Source organism: Protopterus annectens, chromosome 7.part0, assembly GCF_019279795.1.
Source record: "Protopterus annectens isolate FY-2018-M chromosome 7.part0, PAN1.0, whole genome shotgun sequence".
NCBI classification, from domain to species: domain Eukaryota; kingdom Metazoa; phylum Chordata; order Ceratodontiformes; family Protopteridae; genus Protopterus; species Protopterus annectens.
This window is the reverse complement of record NC_056739.1, coordinates 1,845,010,628-1,845,027,874: the sequence shown is the minus strand read 5'-3', so window position 1 is coordinate 1,845,027,874 and position 17,247 is coordinate 1,845,010,628.

Genomic DNA, 17,247 nt, shown 5'->3' with positions numbered 1-17,247 from the left:
CATGCACATAAGACATGTAATAGGTTCAAAGGTAGGTGCTAGGCTGTCTGCCCAAGGGTATTTATAAGCCTAGCTAGAGTGTCTTGGCTTCCACCACCCCCTTAGGTTAGTTCCCTGTGCCTCTGAACAGCAGAGCCATTAGTTCCCTGTGCCTCTGTCCAGCAGAGCCACTGCAGTGATCACCGAGGTACATGTCTGCCTCCCATCTACCCGTCAAGGTTTCCCTTGAAGAGTGCTAGTGAGGAGCCCTGCCTGATGTACATTGGAATCATGTTCCAAGGCATGGGGAGTCTCCGGGTCAGAAATCTATCCCTCCAGCATGTCCTAGTTATCGTTGTGGTAAGGTGTATATCCCTAGAGCATGTGGCTCTTAGGGACTTTTGTTTAGGTGGAGCATATCCAGCAATACTGGGTTGGACGTGGGCCTTGTATGTCAAGCAGAGATCACCTCTGAGTACGCGGTATGCAACCGAGTACAGCTGGAGTTTCTTTATTTGGGCTGCATAGGTCATCTGTTTGAGGTCAGTAATCCTCTTGGTGTGGTATTGTTGTGGTCTTTCAAGCTGTTGCAGTTGCCTTGTAAGGTACATCCCAAATGGGGTGTTGTATCCTTTAATGGGTCTAATAAGTCATGAGTAGAGAGGCACAATGGCCTCCTTTGTTCTGGATGTGAACCCATTTGAGATTAGGGTGGGCCACTTAGAAGGATATTCTAACCACCATGGCATTATGGTTATCCAAGGAGAGATTGCTGTCTACTTGGGTTCCTAGATCCCTTATTACCTTTTCTGTATGTAGGGGACTAGCACCTATGTGGTAGTCCGCGGGTAATTTGTTTTATCCAAAAGGGATGACTATGCACTTTTTGGCATTCAGCTTAAGGCCATGATATTGATACCAGGTATCCGTCTCAGTGTGACCCTTCTGGAGGGTGTCTGTATCAGCTGGGGAACCAATTATGGTCCCTAGTTTGCAGTCGTCTGCAAACCATTTCATCCAACGTCCTTCTGTGCTTGGCTGTACCTCAGAGAATTATATACCAAACATGAGGGGTTCCAGGACTGAGCCCTGGGGGATGCCACTTGTAACTCATTTACAGTCGGACCTAGGGTATGCAACTCCCACTGTGTGGGTTCTGTCCGTGAGCCACTTTGCAAACCATCTCGTGATGTAGGGGTTAATGTTCAGGTGGATGGGTATGTCGATAATACCAGAATGGGGAATGGTGTTGAAAGCTTTTGAGAGATCAAGGTAGGCTGTGTGGACCTCCTTACCCTCATCTAATGCCTTGTTAACTGTCTCAAAGAATCCATCAGGTTTAGGAGGCATGGTCTGCCCTTAACAAAGCCATACCAGGTGTGGTCAAAGGTTTGGAGGTACCCAATGTCTCTGTGAATGAGATCCATGATGATGTGCTCCATAGCCTTGCAGACCAGGCTAGTCAGGCTTATAGGGCAATAGGTCCCGTGGTCCGTTGTGGCGCCACCTTTGTGGAGTGGGATAACTGTTGCTGTGTGCCATTCAGGGGGCACAAAGCCTGATGCAAGGCTATTATTGAACATGGTGCGTAAGTGGTGAACCAGTCCATACTGAAGTTCATGTAAAACGCAGCCTGGGATGTTGTCCGGTCCCAAGGATGCTGTGACATTGGATTTAGAGTGCAGCTTTTACCTGCGTAGTTGTGATTACAGGGACTCTGCAATCTTCCTGTATAGATATGGGCCCTTTAGGGGGTGAGAGGGGGGAAAGGTAGCACTGAGCCTATCTGCCAGGATGTTGGCAATATCAGTTGGTTCTGTAATGTTCATGCCTTTGTGCTGTAACTCAGAGCAGATCTGGGTGTTGCCATCGAGATATTTGACATAGATATAGAATGCTTTGTGGTTGTCCTTGGAATTAGTTGTGGTTTTGTTGTTGTAGCTAGATTTGGAGGATCTTATAAGGGATCTCAGCTTCTTACTGAGGCTGACCAGGGAGCTCCTCCACTCATGGGATTGTACTCTCTTTTGCAACAGTTTCTTCCTTCTGTTGTACAGCTTGTTTATGGTAGGGGACCACCAGATTGGCTTCCTTATTTTGGAGGATAGCGTCTTTGTTCTGTTTGGGATAGCACGATCCATGCACTCGTGTAAGTGCGTATAGAGTGCATTTGTGTAGGATTCAGCAGTTGTAACTGTATTGTCCATCTGCATGGGTGTCATGAAGTTCACCACTTCTGTCTTAAGAAGCATGAATTTGGCATTGTAGAAATATTATACTGTGGTTTCCTTAATGGGGGGTGGGGGCGGAATGTAGATATCAAGGGTGTTTAGCTTATGGTCGGATCGGACCAACGAGGAGTTGACTTCAGGTGTGAACACCAGTCACTCATGTTAGTAATGCCTAGGTCTAGGATATTGTTGCCCCTGGTGGGGGTGTGGATAAGTTGATCCAGGGCATTGGAGTTTATGAATTCCAGAAAGCATTGAGCTAATGAGTTGGTACATGAGTAGTTTTCCCAGTTAATGGTGGGGTAGTTGAAGTCGCTCATTAGTAGGGTGTTTGGTTGAACCCTAATAATTTCCATTACATCAAGAAAAGAGGAGTGGGAATCTTGGGGCATGATGGGGATCGTTAGCAAGCTACAATTTGGATTGCAGTTTAGCCCAGAGGTAGTTGCACTTGGATAACCTTGGATGCATTGTGCTAAGCAACTAGCCTGGAGGGGTGGATATCCTTAATGAATATGGACACACCTCCGCCTTGGGTGTTTCGGTCCAGGTTACATGGCCGAGAAGTGTGGTATGAGTTATAGCCTGGTAGTGCAGGGATGCTCCCTGGAGCCTTGAACCAGGTCTCAGTCACTGCACAGATATTGATGTTCTCTATTACAAGGAGTGCCTCGAGTGAGTGCATTTTGAGATTTAGACTTCCAGCATTGAGTAGCATTACCCTCAGTTTGTGCTTGGCTGTTCCTGTTATGGTGGTGAATATGGTATTTCAACCTTGCCTAAAGAAGGCACTATAGTGGCAGCAAGGGCTTTAGCCAGTACCCAGAAAACCAGGGGCAACAGATGCAGGCCATCTGTGGCAAAGCATCGTGGTCGGTCGACCATGTCATCCCAAGCAGACAGATACTGTATCCCCTTAGAATGACACCAGAAGCTTAGCCAATTGTTGAAGTCAATCATTTTGTCCTCGTACTGCAGTATCATTCTGGGTAATGGCAGAATGCTACTCAGGGCTAGAGTCATACCTCTGCCTGGGCTACAAGATCGGAGAGCTTTTCCATGTCTCTTTTCATGTAGTCCAGGGAGGTACGTCTCCGGTCATTCACACCAACATGGACAATGACAGAGTCATATTTGTACTTGTTGTAGAGTGACCTGAGTGTGTGGGTTATGTGGCGGATCCTGGTACCCGACAGGCAGCTGACAGTAGCCTTCTCCTTGTTTAGCCTGGTGTGTGTGGCATCTGTGTACCTGACTATAGAGTCACCTATGACTAGTGTGTTGGGTACTTTGTTTTGCCTTATTGGCTGTGGTTGAGTGGCACACTGAGTCTGTGGGCTATGTGTCATTAGGGTTGTGTTGGGGGATGGAGGCTGCTTGCGTTTCCGCTTTGGAGGTCTTTGTTGCTTAGACAGATTATTATTGAGAGCCTCCGCAAATGTTTTTGTGTTACTATGTGTGGGTTATGGTGGTGCAGATTTAGTGAGACTATGTGATGAGTGTGGTGTGGTGCAAATGTTTACTTTCTCCACATGACTGTCAAGTTTAGTCTTGGTTGGAGAGAGCTTTACCTCCAGTTTGGCTAGATAAGTGCATCTCTCACAGGTTGTAGTGTTGGATGGTAGGCAGAGATAGTTGCCTGTGTACATGAGGCAATTTCTACATTGCCGCAAGATGCCCAGATTCATCAGATAGACAGGAGAGAACACTGGGAGCTGACCCTTGGACATGGCTGAATATAAAAATATTTTCCCATAGATAAGTGAGGAAAGTGAGTACAAGAGCTGTTTTACTCTAAGCAAGTGAGAAAAGTATGTACTAAAACTGTTAACCTCTAGGTAATGAGAAAGATTGAGTGCTATAGTAATTAATAGCTTATGTAGTGCTTACAAGTGCTGAGCATGAATAAGCAATCCAGATAGGGTCTTGGATAACATAAACACACTTTCCCCCCTCCCAACAGGTACTCAGTCATATATCCATGTAGAGCCCCTGTAACCACAACTATGCAGGTACATGCTGCAATCAGGCTGCATGGGACCTGTCCACATCCCAGGTTGTATCATACACATATGGAAAAACAAGTTGCTCTCCACATACACATCATGTAAAACATAGCTTCATGTCAGGCTGTGTACACACTGAATGGTGCACACCAACAGATATCACAACCCACAAAGGGGGAGACACCATTGATAATGGGAAGTACTGCACTACTACCCTGCTGAGTCTGGTCTTAAAGGCCATGAACCTTGATCAGCTTATTTGATGTCAGCACTACAGATGTAGATGACAGTAAGTGTGATTTCACACTGCATATCATAACCTTGCCAGGTCATAGGACATCATCACCATACTGTGTTCCACCTTCTCTCAGTATACTAGATGTACATTCCTGTGTCACAGGAGTGTTTTGCAATGGGACTGCTGGCAGAACCAACACTACAGAAGGTGTCTGAATAATACATGCACATCACACCAGTACCAGCTACAGTAAGACAGGATTAATTCATTGTACTCCCCCTCATTGTAGTCTATACCACACAGACTAACAGAAGGCATCTGCCTATTGAAGTATGCAAATGACTATGACCTAGGAGTAATAGCTGACTCAGAGTGTTGTGGACAACATACAGAAGGGGCTTTGTGGGTGAGGTGTGTGACATATGGCCACAATCTGACAGCTACATATTGCATTGTCACCCCTATGTTAATAACCCTGTACCCATGAACTACCACCTAGGCAGCAGTCAACATAATGGACACTGTGTGTAAGGGATGCAGCTGGGCAGTTGTCTTTCCTGTGATAGTTACGTTACCACACCTGTCAGGTAGTCGTATGTGGCAACCCTAATCATGACAGGGTGCCATCCATGAATATAGAGATCATTGTCTTGCCATACGCAACACTCAAGTGACCCATATCAGATCACATATTTCCTTTAATGTGTATTGGCCATGTTCAGATGGCCTACACCAGCCTTCCCAGTCTCCATCTCCCTATGTAGCATGATGCCTACCCTGAATAAAGCCATGTCCAACCCAGTGATGTTGGACATGCTACACGTACACATCCTGATCTCAAACCCATACTTCATGGACATCCACCTTCCTAGTACAAGGATCACCATATGCTGGACAGATCCTTGTCCCATACACTTTACATACTCCTGCCATGCTATGCATTCCTGTCCAGCAAAGCTGCACATTGCCCCCTTCTCAGACATGGTGTGATGACTGCATGGTAAATGTATCATTAACCCTGTGGATCAGTTATGTGGCACTGCTTTACCTGGCTCCAGAAACCCATCTGTCAGCTACAGCTAGGTAACCTTTCATCCTAGATTCATACATGGCCCAGGGCATATAGCCTACTAGTTGACTTTGATTGTACATGCTATAGTTGATATCCATCCCTGCAAATACCATCTGGCTAGCCAGTGTCCCATGTGTATCACATGTGCAACACAGGTGATACATGGCAGGATATTGAACTGCTGTACAGTGCCATGTAGATGTATATGACAAAACACATACATGTAAAACCTTCCGTGAGCAAGTCTGCAGGGTCACAGGTCATGTCTGTTAAGGCAGTGTAAGTCTTTATATGTGACATATACACAGCATCAAGGTCGACTGCATTAATGTGGACAGATCCAGCCATGTGCTGATAGGTAAGAACACCAGTACAGGCAAACAGACATGCCCACATCAAGGCAGCATCCTCATGGAGTATGAGCAATGTAATCAGGTGACACACACACATATATGGTGATAATATCCAATCACCATTGAGTGTCATATGTGTGTGACACAAACATGTCAGTGGTGTTAGTGTCATGTAGATTTGCAAAGACAACTATTTAATCATAATAAATGTGATACACATGTATGTTCTGCTGTAGCTTTATACATCTCTGTGAGTTACTGTGACCTGTCTCCATCATTATGTCTTCCAGGTATGCCGCATGCAAGGCTACCACCTTATACCCGCTTGGAGGATGAGTCCCTCATCCCATACCTACATGACAATCATGATGTCCTGTTCAGCCATGTGCCACAGGATGCACAGCAGTGGGATGCCCTGTGGCAGGAACTTCGCAGGAGGGTTAATGATGTGGGTGGCCACAACCGCACATACAAGCAGGTGCGCAGACACTGTAAGAACCTCATTAGATGGGCGAAACAGCATGCGAATGCAATCGCAGGGAACAAGGTGCAACAGGTGGTGGGCCACCAACTCAGACCCCACTCACACGTACTGAGGAGCTACTGGCCAACCTGGGGACACCTGCAGAACAACATCCACAAGCCTTAGCCAATATCGTGGAGGTGGGTGTCTCTCAACCACCGAGCCTGGAGTTGCCTGGTAAGTCACTACTGCACCTATAACAACTATGTTCCATATAGTTACATGTATCACTGTACAGTATGTAATGTAACATCATATGCAAGGCATGTATACACACATGCCACACACTATAGTATGCTACTCTGTGTATGCACACATGTGCATACTCCATAGTATAGTCTGTTGTACTGGCATATGTGTTAGCATGCACATTGCACCCTGTAGCTATCATACAGGCGTGGATAATGATCATACTGCTGTGTTACTCCTAGTTAAGTATCTCTGGCATTCCACTGTGACCTCAGCCCGTTGCAGGTGAGACTGTTAATATTTATCAGGCATGTTAATGCACAGATCTATCTGCCATGTGACCATTTACCACATGTACACATAATGTATGGTCCTGTCACAATATATAGGTTGGACCTGCAATGTATCACAATGGCTACCCATGTGCAATACTTGCAAACTATCTGAAACACCGATATGAAACCTCACAAACAGTCATTGCCAGATGTGTAGACAGCTGTGCATACAATGGTGGAGGTGCTGTTCACTGTAGGGACATGTACTACAGATCAGAACTGCACATGTGGGGAATACAAACAGTACTACACAGTGAGCTGGAGTATGGCCAGCCCACAGGATTCATCGGTGTGGATCATACCCCTGCTATGAATGTCGCACAATGCAATGTGCTATCTGACATGTCCATGACATCTAGTGGGCTGGCTGCAACACTGCCTAACTATCCTGAAAAACATATCCCACATATGAAACATACCACCCTTTGTCTGCATAACCCTGTCGTCAGTGGAGCATATGGCATCTATGGGTGTATGTCATATGGGACAACACAGACATGTGAAATAGACACCCGTCACAACCATTTGGCCAACACATGTACACACATGGCCATGGAGGATGGCCAGAGACATGAAGCAACACACACAGTAGACGTGATGTGCTTGTGTGTACACCCTGTCGTACATTGGCTCCACATGCTCCAACTATGGCCTTTGTGTAATGGTTATATTGCAGATGTGGAACACTAGACATCCTTCCGGCCTGTGCACATCTTGTGTAGGCGTGACATCAATCCACCACATAAGATGTGTTGAACATCTTGAGTGTATCACGACATGAAAGCAGTCACCTGTACAGTATACACATACATACACAGACAACCACATCAGCCCACAGATACAGTACAGTCCCCTTGCTGGTGTCGGACATCAATGTCATCCTTGCTCCTCATGTGTGTGTGTTTGTTACACAGATGTCATGTGGGACATGGTGTACTGACGAGTTTGCCATGTCTGGCCATAGTTGCCAGGTAGCAGTAATATGGTTGCAGATGTGCAGGGGTGTCATCCGTATACCCTTCAGTGACCTGTGTCACACATTCCACATCATGGTTTAGTGTGTATACACCTCAGAGACATGGGTCACGTTCCACAGTATATATGTATTGTATTTAAACACAGTCATGGCTATGAACTGTGTCTGTAACTCACACTGTATAGCAATAGAGATGCCTCATGATTCCCTGCAATGGCCATGCACATCAGTTAAATGTGCAGTATATCTGTAGGGCGGACAGACAACACTGCATTGGGACACCATTACCCCACTGTATATTTGACAGGACACCATTGTGTTAAACATGTATGCATGTCATTGCACACATCAGCAGATCACATGTCATACTACATGTGACTGTCAAGGTCATATGCCACACATCAGGCAGGTGTACTGTTAACCTGTGCTGGTCTACATGGTGTAACACAGGGATGTATGCTAACTATTACTATGATTGTGTAATTTGCATGCCTTCTGCTATGACACATGCATGCTGTTGTGTGCAACTCAGGGATGTATGATAACTACCACTATTATTGTCTGAGCTGCATGCCGTCTGCCATATCACATGCATGTTGCATGCCTTCTGTCATATCACATGCATGTTGGGTGCCATAGCATGTGTCTGTGTGTGTGTCTATTGTATAGATTGTAATGTACAGTTCTTGTTTGGCCCTCACAGGTGATGTAGGTGCGTTTCCCTCCTGTGGTCCATTTGATGCCAGTGTCCCCACAGACTCTAGCAGTGATGATGAACGTATGATTGAGGCACAGGGAGGGTTGTCAGGGGCTGAATCTGTGCCATTGTTTGCCATTCCACCTATATCCCCCTCATCCCCACACACAGTTCTCATGCCTACACATACCGCATCACCAGTGGCCATAGAGGAAGGAGAGTTGGCATGTGGCAGCTTGGAACAGGAAAGTGTGGGGGCTTTGGAAGGTGTGCCTGCACACCATGGTGTCAGCCAACTTACTGGTGATGCCCCACACAGGCACGTGGCCAGTGCTGCTCGTAGGAGGACCTCTGGCCAACATGCCCCTACAAGACAGAGCGCAGCAGCTGGTGTCACCAGACGCATGTTTAAGGCTGTAATGGAGGCACAGGCACGTGTTGAATGGCACAACAGAAAGGATCAGAGACTTCAGAGGGCTGCTGTCTGTTCTGTAAACAACAACAACCAGGCAATGGTAAATGCTCAACAGCAGATTGCTGAAGCTTTGGATAGACGATTGGGTGACATGGTTGGAGTCCTTGACTGTGGCATGACAATCTGCGAGCATGAGCTGTCTGTGTTAGAACATCTGGTAGGAGTGAGGTGTCGGGCACGTGGACGTAGGCCTGCTACATCACCTGTTTCAGGTCTACGTGAAAGAGCTACCTCACATGCCCGCTCCCATAGTGGTGGTAGCAGCAGCAGTGCAGCTGGTGCTGTGTGGTCCACACCATGGCACAGCAGGCCACATGCATGTGGCCCTAGACGGTCCCAACAGGGACACAGTTCCAGTGGATATGTGTCGTCAGATAGTACACAATCTGCACTCCTGCCTGGTAGTGTCCGTGCAACCCCTGGCAGGCACAGGTCACGTGGCCGTGGCTGGACACCATGAACTGTAAAACCTGGCCTGTACAGTCAACAGCTGTCAATAATACCCCTGTGTAGGCCTGACACATGCCAGAACTGTGTGCATACATACATGCACACACTGGAAACATATGTAGGGCACCGCAACACACATGCATAATATCCACACATGCCCAATTAGATCAAAAGCCCTAACCCACACACATGATGTCATCCAGTGGTGCAGCCTAGGCCTCTGGCAAACATTAATTACCACCCTTTGCATATGATGATGCCTGTGCCGCATCCCTGTCATCCACACCATCGATGCAGGGACATGCTCATATGGTCTGATGCACAGGGTGAACAGACTAGGAAGATAAGTGTAGATTGCAATTGTTGTGTACTGTTGACAGGCAGCAGACATACCATGTAGTACAGGTTTACAATGCATTTTGTACTGTTAACAGTATGTGTCTTGTGTAACAACAGTAACTGCATGTTGGTCATGATGTTCTGCTTTCCTCCTTCAGATTTAATTGCATGTGTCGATGGATGTCAGTGTTTGCAGTTAGTGTCCCATATGTAAATGTGGACTACTCACAGGTATGTATGAAAATACCAGCATGCACCTTGTAGCTTCCACATCACAGTTAAAATGTCCCACGTTCCAAACACGTTTACTGATCCAAGAGCTTGATAACTGTGTATTAAGCTACTGTGGCTACAGACGTGACATCCATACTGGGTGACATCACAGGTACAGTTACATGGAGTGGTGAGGTAAGAGAGCGGTCTAGCTGATGACAAGGGTAGAGGCCAGTGGGAAGTGTGATGCCTCATTGGGAAGCAGTAATACACGTTCCCATGACAGGATGCGAACACACAACTGCACCCACACGCTCAGGTATTCACACACATGTATTCAGAGACACAGTAACACATCCACACACTCACAGATTCACTGACACAGTAACACACACTCACACACACAGTTGCTAGTGTTGAGGTGAGGACCCTTGCCTATGTGCAAATCATCATTACTGTACTGTGCACCTACATGACGTGCCACAGAGATTACACATGTACAGGTAGTCAGTATGGCCTAAGATTGGGGACATCAACATGGATAGTAGACTGCATCGCCTGGATGGGGGGAGGGGTCTTATCAGTTCACTATGGTAACATACATCCTCACTCCAGGGACCAGACAGCCATACATATACACACACACACACACACACACACACACACACACACACACACACTGTAGCATTCACAATTGAATACACCTATGTCACGCACATACAGATACCTCACATGTGTGAGATACACACCCCTGCCTATGTCCTGCTTTCTACATTGCAGTCTGTACAGATGTCTACAACAGTGTACAGGAGAGTGAGTAACAATTGAGATGTATTCCCCACCATACATGACATATAGAGACACACACGCAACCACATATGCCAGTACTCTGAATCAAACACCTGCCTATCTCATGATATGTATGACAGACTTACAGCAGTATTGCATGAGTTACAAAGTGTACTGACTCTTCCTTTGGCAACTGTGCTGATATATGTACACAGGAGGTCTTAACTGTTACAGGTGTCAAGTGATTTACCTTCGGTGTCACCCTGACCACTGTCTATGTTGTGTGTGTTGCCCTTCAGTTAACAAAGCCATAGTTTAGCGGTTACACAGGTTATTGTAGGACCGCTTGTGACACACCTGTGAGCTGTCCTCAGCAAGCATCCATCTGCAAAGATGCCCCACCACTTAGTTATGTCCACACATCTGTCCATACCTGAGGTACATCTTTCTGTACTTTCAGCATATCACCATATACCGTTGGAAATGTTGAGGCTGCATTGCAACTGCATGATTTACTAAGACACACGTCACTTCATACATCAGCAACTGCAAATGCATGGTATCTGAACGCACACCACTACATGTGCATGTGTGTAGGTCCTACAATCCTGTCATTTGGGCATGTTTGTAGGCATTGCAGTTGGTGGACATGTGTAATGACATACATGACACATGGACTGTTGTATGATATGATAAGTGTAATGGGTGACCAGTACAGAGGGAATGTTACCTCTGTCAGCATTGATATCACACCTTATATACTGTTAGCATTCAGCAGCCATGGACCTACATTCCATGTGCATGTGTGTAATGGCTGTAGCCACCTGTCTGCACAAAGGACAACAGCAGCTATGCTATTTACATATATGTTGTATGTGTGCGGCATGTACATATCCAGGGCAGGTACATGTATGTCATATCCAAACATGAGGGTGTTTACTGGTGTACAGCAACAGTCATCTGTTAATGCTGTAAATAACCGAGGGCCTCTGGTATGTGTACAGCTGACCTGGTTACAGACAGTGGTATCATTGCATTGCATAACACATGATGCAACTGTGTCAGTACATGGGTACTCTGCACAGTTGATGTAGAGCTTGGTACAGTCCACTGGTCCAGGGTCACATAGTGGTGTACTATTATATGTCCTACCACATGTATGGATGTGTGTTGGTGGTCCGAGGGCATGGTGGTGTCTGAGGGTTACATCCTAGAATGCAGCTTTTGACACTTTGTCCTGCACCTGACTCATCTGTGATGCCTTTTATGGGAGTACTGGTCAGTACATGTGAGTGGCCTTTATGTATGTGGGGACACCACCACCTGGAGCGGTCTGTACCTGTGTTATGGTCCATATGTCTGTTTCTGTGGTATATGGTGGTAGTGCTATTGTGCACTACAGAGCCTTCAGCCAGGTGTTCCTCACTGCACAGATGTCAGTATTCTCCATTGTTGGATCTACAGTCAGCAACTGTCATTACAGACGCTACACATCTAGCATTGGTTAGCATAAGCATACAATGCAGTTGTCCTCTAGGTGTCAGGGTGTTATCCTGTGTTTAGGACATTTGCCTTAGAATGGCACTATATGGGCGAATGCGACTTAGGTATTATCCCACTCCCTTGAATCATGGATGCATGTGATATGTGACAAAGGCCTGTCTGCTTTCAGTCATGTCATCCTAGAATGACAAACACTGGGCAACTTTGTAATTACAGCAGGACACTGGCTCATTGTGTTGGTCAAGCAGTTGCCACTCCTAGCAAGACATCACTGCGAGTGGTAGTATTTTGCTTGGTATAGAATGGTACATCTAAGGTGACAGACAGCAGCAGACATTGTGTATAAGACCGGTGACAGATATATGTAGTGCAGCATTCCTGCTATCAATGGCAACTACTAACACTGGAGTACATTACACTGTGTTCTTTATGTCTAACTGTAATAGCGTGGCCACTGTGGCCTTCCGTGTTTAGAATCAGAGTGCATCCTAGACAGCCCTGTGCTACTAAGTGTATGAGCATGCCCAGTATAACCTTGTGTAGATGGACACATAGTGTGTGAGCATGCCCAGTGACACCTTGTCGGTCGGTTATGTGCCTCTATGTGTATGGGCATGGCCTTTGTAACCCTGTATAGTGATAGTAGTCTTCCATTCCACAGATGGGCATGCTCCAGGTCAGGATGGATTCCTACTTTAAACACACAGGTTCACAGGTATGTACATCTTAACTGGCAGTATCCCTCTTGATGTCCGCATTCCTAGAAGGTCATAATGACAGTCTTGAAATGTGTAGTCTGTGTGGTGCGACTCATAACTATATTGTATTGTAATAGTGGTCTGTAGATAGGCAGGTGTTCTGTTCCCACCACTGGCGTGTGTGTGTGTGTGTTTGTGTGTGTCTCCGTCTGCCTGAGGACAGAATAATGCTTTTAGACTGCTCACACTCCATACAATTCCTATACCCACCTTTGGCAAGGCTGATGATGTCACCCACCTAGAAATACACCTCTGGGAGTGCTGTGACCCAGTAATCTTGGTAGCACATTCTGTAACTGCGTAATGCTGTAGTGTGATAAAGTAGTTAGGTCGGTCTTCTAATCCCATTCTTGCCAAGTGTGTGTGTGTGTGTGGGTTTGTGTTTGTGTGTGTTTGTCTCCGTCTGCCTGAGGGCTGAAAAATGCTTTTCGACTGCCCACACTCCATACAGTTACTATACTCACTTTGGCAGGGCTGATGATGTCACCCACCTAGAAATACAACTCTGGGAGTGCTGTGGCCCAGTAATCTCGTAGTGTTCTGTAACTGCGTAATGCTGTAGTGTGATAAAGTAGTTAGGTCGGTGTTCTAATCCCAAACTTGCCAAGTGTGTGTGTGTGTGTGTGTGTGTGTGTTTTTGTCTCCATCTGCCTGAGGACGGAATAATGCTTTTAGACTTTTCATCCATACAATTCCTATACCCACCTTTGGCAAGGATGATGATGTCACCCACCTAGAAATACACCTCTGGGAGTGCTGTGACCCAGTAATCTCGGTAGCACATTCTTTAACTGCATAATCCTGCAGTGTTATAAAGTAGTTAAGTCGGTGTTCTAATCCCAGACTTGCCAACTGTGTGTGTGTGTGTGTATGTGTGTGTGTGTGTGTCTGCCTGCGTGAGACAAGTACAGTGCTTTGTAAAGTATGCACTCTGTACAAATCACATGACCACATTTGTCAATCCTGCTGTTGTCACCCACACAGGAATACACCTGTAGGTGTGCTGTAACCCAGTATTTGCAATAGTGCGTGCCCTAAAAGCGTATTGTTGCAATGTGATACGGTAGGTAGGGTTCGTATACAGGACATGGCATGTGTGTGTTTGGCTGTCAGAGCCTGTGTAGAGGTGGCTGTGAGTGTCTAACCACTGGACATGTTAGGGAGCGAATTTTGTAGTTTTCCTATATGATGTCCATCTTATGACACATTGGCCACTTCACGAGGAGTACAGCTGTCAGTCAGCCATGGAACTGTGTTGGCAAGACATACCCCTACATCTGGCAAAAGGCCTGGTGAACAAAGTATGTAATGGTACTAGTACCATGTGCCATACACAAACACACGTGCCTAGGCTATCCCGCTATGTTGCTAGTAGCATGCACATTGATGACAGATAATAGGCATGGCGTGAATGCAGTGGGCTGCAGAGGACATGGCACCCTGTACAGCGGTACAATAGGCACATATTTGTGGACATTGTGCTTTCACTATGTTCCCCATCGGATGCCTGCAACATATGTGGTGCCATCAAATGTGATCCACAGAGGCCATACAATGCTGTACACATATGCCCTGTATGGACCAATGCCACTGACACCAGGGAAACCCTGTATCATACTATCAATGCAGGTACAGGGTCAACCTGCTCACTATAAGCAGGTTTCGCCACACCAGGCCCGTATTGGCATATCGGGGGATAACAGTCTGTATACACAACATGTGCCTGCCAAACCAGGTACACCTGTACATGTCACTGTACAGTATTGTGGGACATGCACATCACAAGCAATGTCCATGTGAAGGACTATCAAACACAGACATGGCATGCATTGCAAAGCTATGGCCATACACATTGGTAACCAGGATGTCAGGGCAGATCATGCAGTACCCATCTGTGTGGAACATTGCAGACACTACACCCCTGTACGCACTGCACACTATTGTCTGGTAACACGATGCCAAGGATTACCCCTTACCCAACCTTGTACAGCCATCTTGCACAGCCAACCACTACACACCCATGAAGCAATGCATACATGCATGTCAGTACTGGCACCTCTTGTGTGCGTGTGGGTTATGATGCTCCCAACCACAGTCACTCCCAGTATAACCCTCGTTGGCATACCAACAGATGTCAAACACTTTCACATGCCCTAGCCCATAGAATCTCCAGATATCCCCAGTGGTGCATGTAGTCCTGTGCATTACTGCAGTGTGTTATATTAAGTAGTTAGGTTGTGTATTTGTGGCCCTGGCAAAGAGTGTCAATGCGAGTCCATTAGAGAGTGTGGTTGTGGTGACAATGGCATCCGTTCATGTGGACAGCCATGTGTGCCACACCTAATGTATGTCTACTATATCTCTGTTACAGATGTCTCTCACCTACACACATATATGTTCTTACAGCACAGCAACATGTCAGCTTTGTGGCACATGTAGTAACTTCATGCACATCTAATAGTAATGACTAGTCAGCCAGGGGTTTGACCCCTGTACTGTTAGGCGTGTGGCAGATGATGCTTAGGGTTAAGTCTCCAAGCCCTTCTCTGGTGTACTTTGCCTGTCCCACCCACACACTCTCTGGTGGATGTGGAGGTGTACACCTGCTCAGCAGCAGCATGTGTATTGTAAGTGATGGACATGATCAGGTGATGGCCTCTGCACCTATTGCAGTCCTCCTCTAGCTGATTGCATGTGGAACAGCTGTGATGGTGTTCCCATAGCCATTCGCATGATAAACACAGTACACTATCTAGGATAAACATGTTGGTATTTGGCCATGACAGTCACTGTGAGTGGTACCTGGATGTGGTGTTCTGAAACAGCATCACAGATGATATCTGGATGTACCTCAAACATCATACACAGTGGGAAATAGCCTAAAGAAAGGAGGGTGATGTGCCACACATGACTATAGCATGTAAGTGTGGCTATGCTGCATTGAGACTACTGCCTGTTTAACATGTTGCGTGTGGTAATGGCTATTCTGCATGTTTTAATACAGACATGACAGTACTCAATTCATGAGGGACCCCCATCTGTAGGGCCATCTGTGAACTGGTCAGTGTGTGGAACCATTTGTTTCCTGTGTTACACACTGAACACACATCTGTGCACAGCTGGAGCATAGTGTGAGGATTGCAGACAGTACATGATGATAGGGATGTGTTACTGTCGTCATCGCATCCCTGACTGGACATATGTCACATGAAATAGTGGTATGACAGACACTGTCTGGAGTTCCTAGTGACAAGCCAATAATGGGCAATTGTTCATAGCTGCGGTCACACGTCTACTACACATTGTACAGATGTCATGCAGTATATATGCATGTGTTGTGCTCCCTCTGCAAATGTATACCATCTGTTGTGTTGGGTTGATGGTGATATCTATGCATACTGTTGTAGGTAATCCTGTATGCTGTTGTCTATCACTAAGCCATATGTGGGTTTAAACTGCAACACCATAGGCTGTATGGGTTGGGAGGTCCCGGCAGAGCCTCCTGTCCCACTTCAGCTGACCATGGCACCGGGCACCAGCACATCTGGGTCCCAGCCTTGGACATCAACCTATTTTGGCTCTGCACCACCTTCTGGGGTACCACCACTGAGGATGGGGCATGTCCCCCCTGGGAGCAGGACCAGACAGTTACATGTCTGCTGTTGTGCGGATCCAGACATGTTGTGTTGGGGGCTCACTAAGGGGTTCCAAAACCAGATACGCAAGCTCAAGGGCGTAGTTTCACATTTACAGGGTGATGCTGCCCCTCCTGGACAGCCCCAAGCACTGCCTCCTTTGCAGCTGTTTAGCCGAATGCTGAACACCCATCCCGTCCGAGGTGTATCCCCTCACATGTGTCATATACCGACCCTGTATGCCGTCTTGTCTGTGATCCTACCCTACCTATCCTCCATGGCTATACCTACTCCTTCCCCCACATCCGACCCTCACCCTACAGAAACATAAGGCCAATCAGATCCTAGGGCAGCATCTGCCCTATACATAGCTGTCCATTTCACACATGTGCCCCCCAAACCCTTTTTTTTGGAACCCCCCCCCATTGGTTAAACCCTTTGGCAATAAAGCCCCCTTTCCCCCCCCCCAACCCCCTTTTCCTTTTT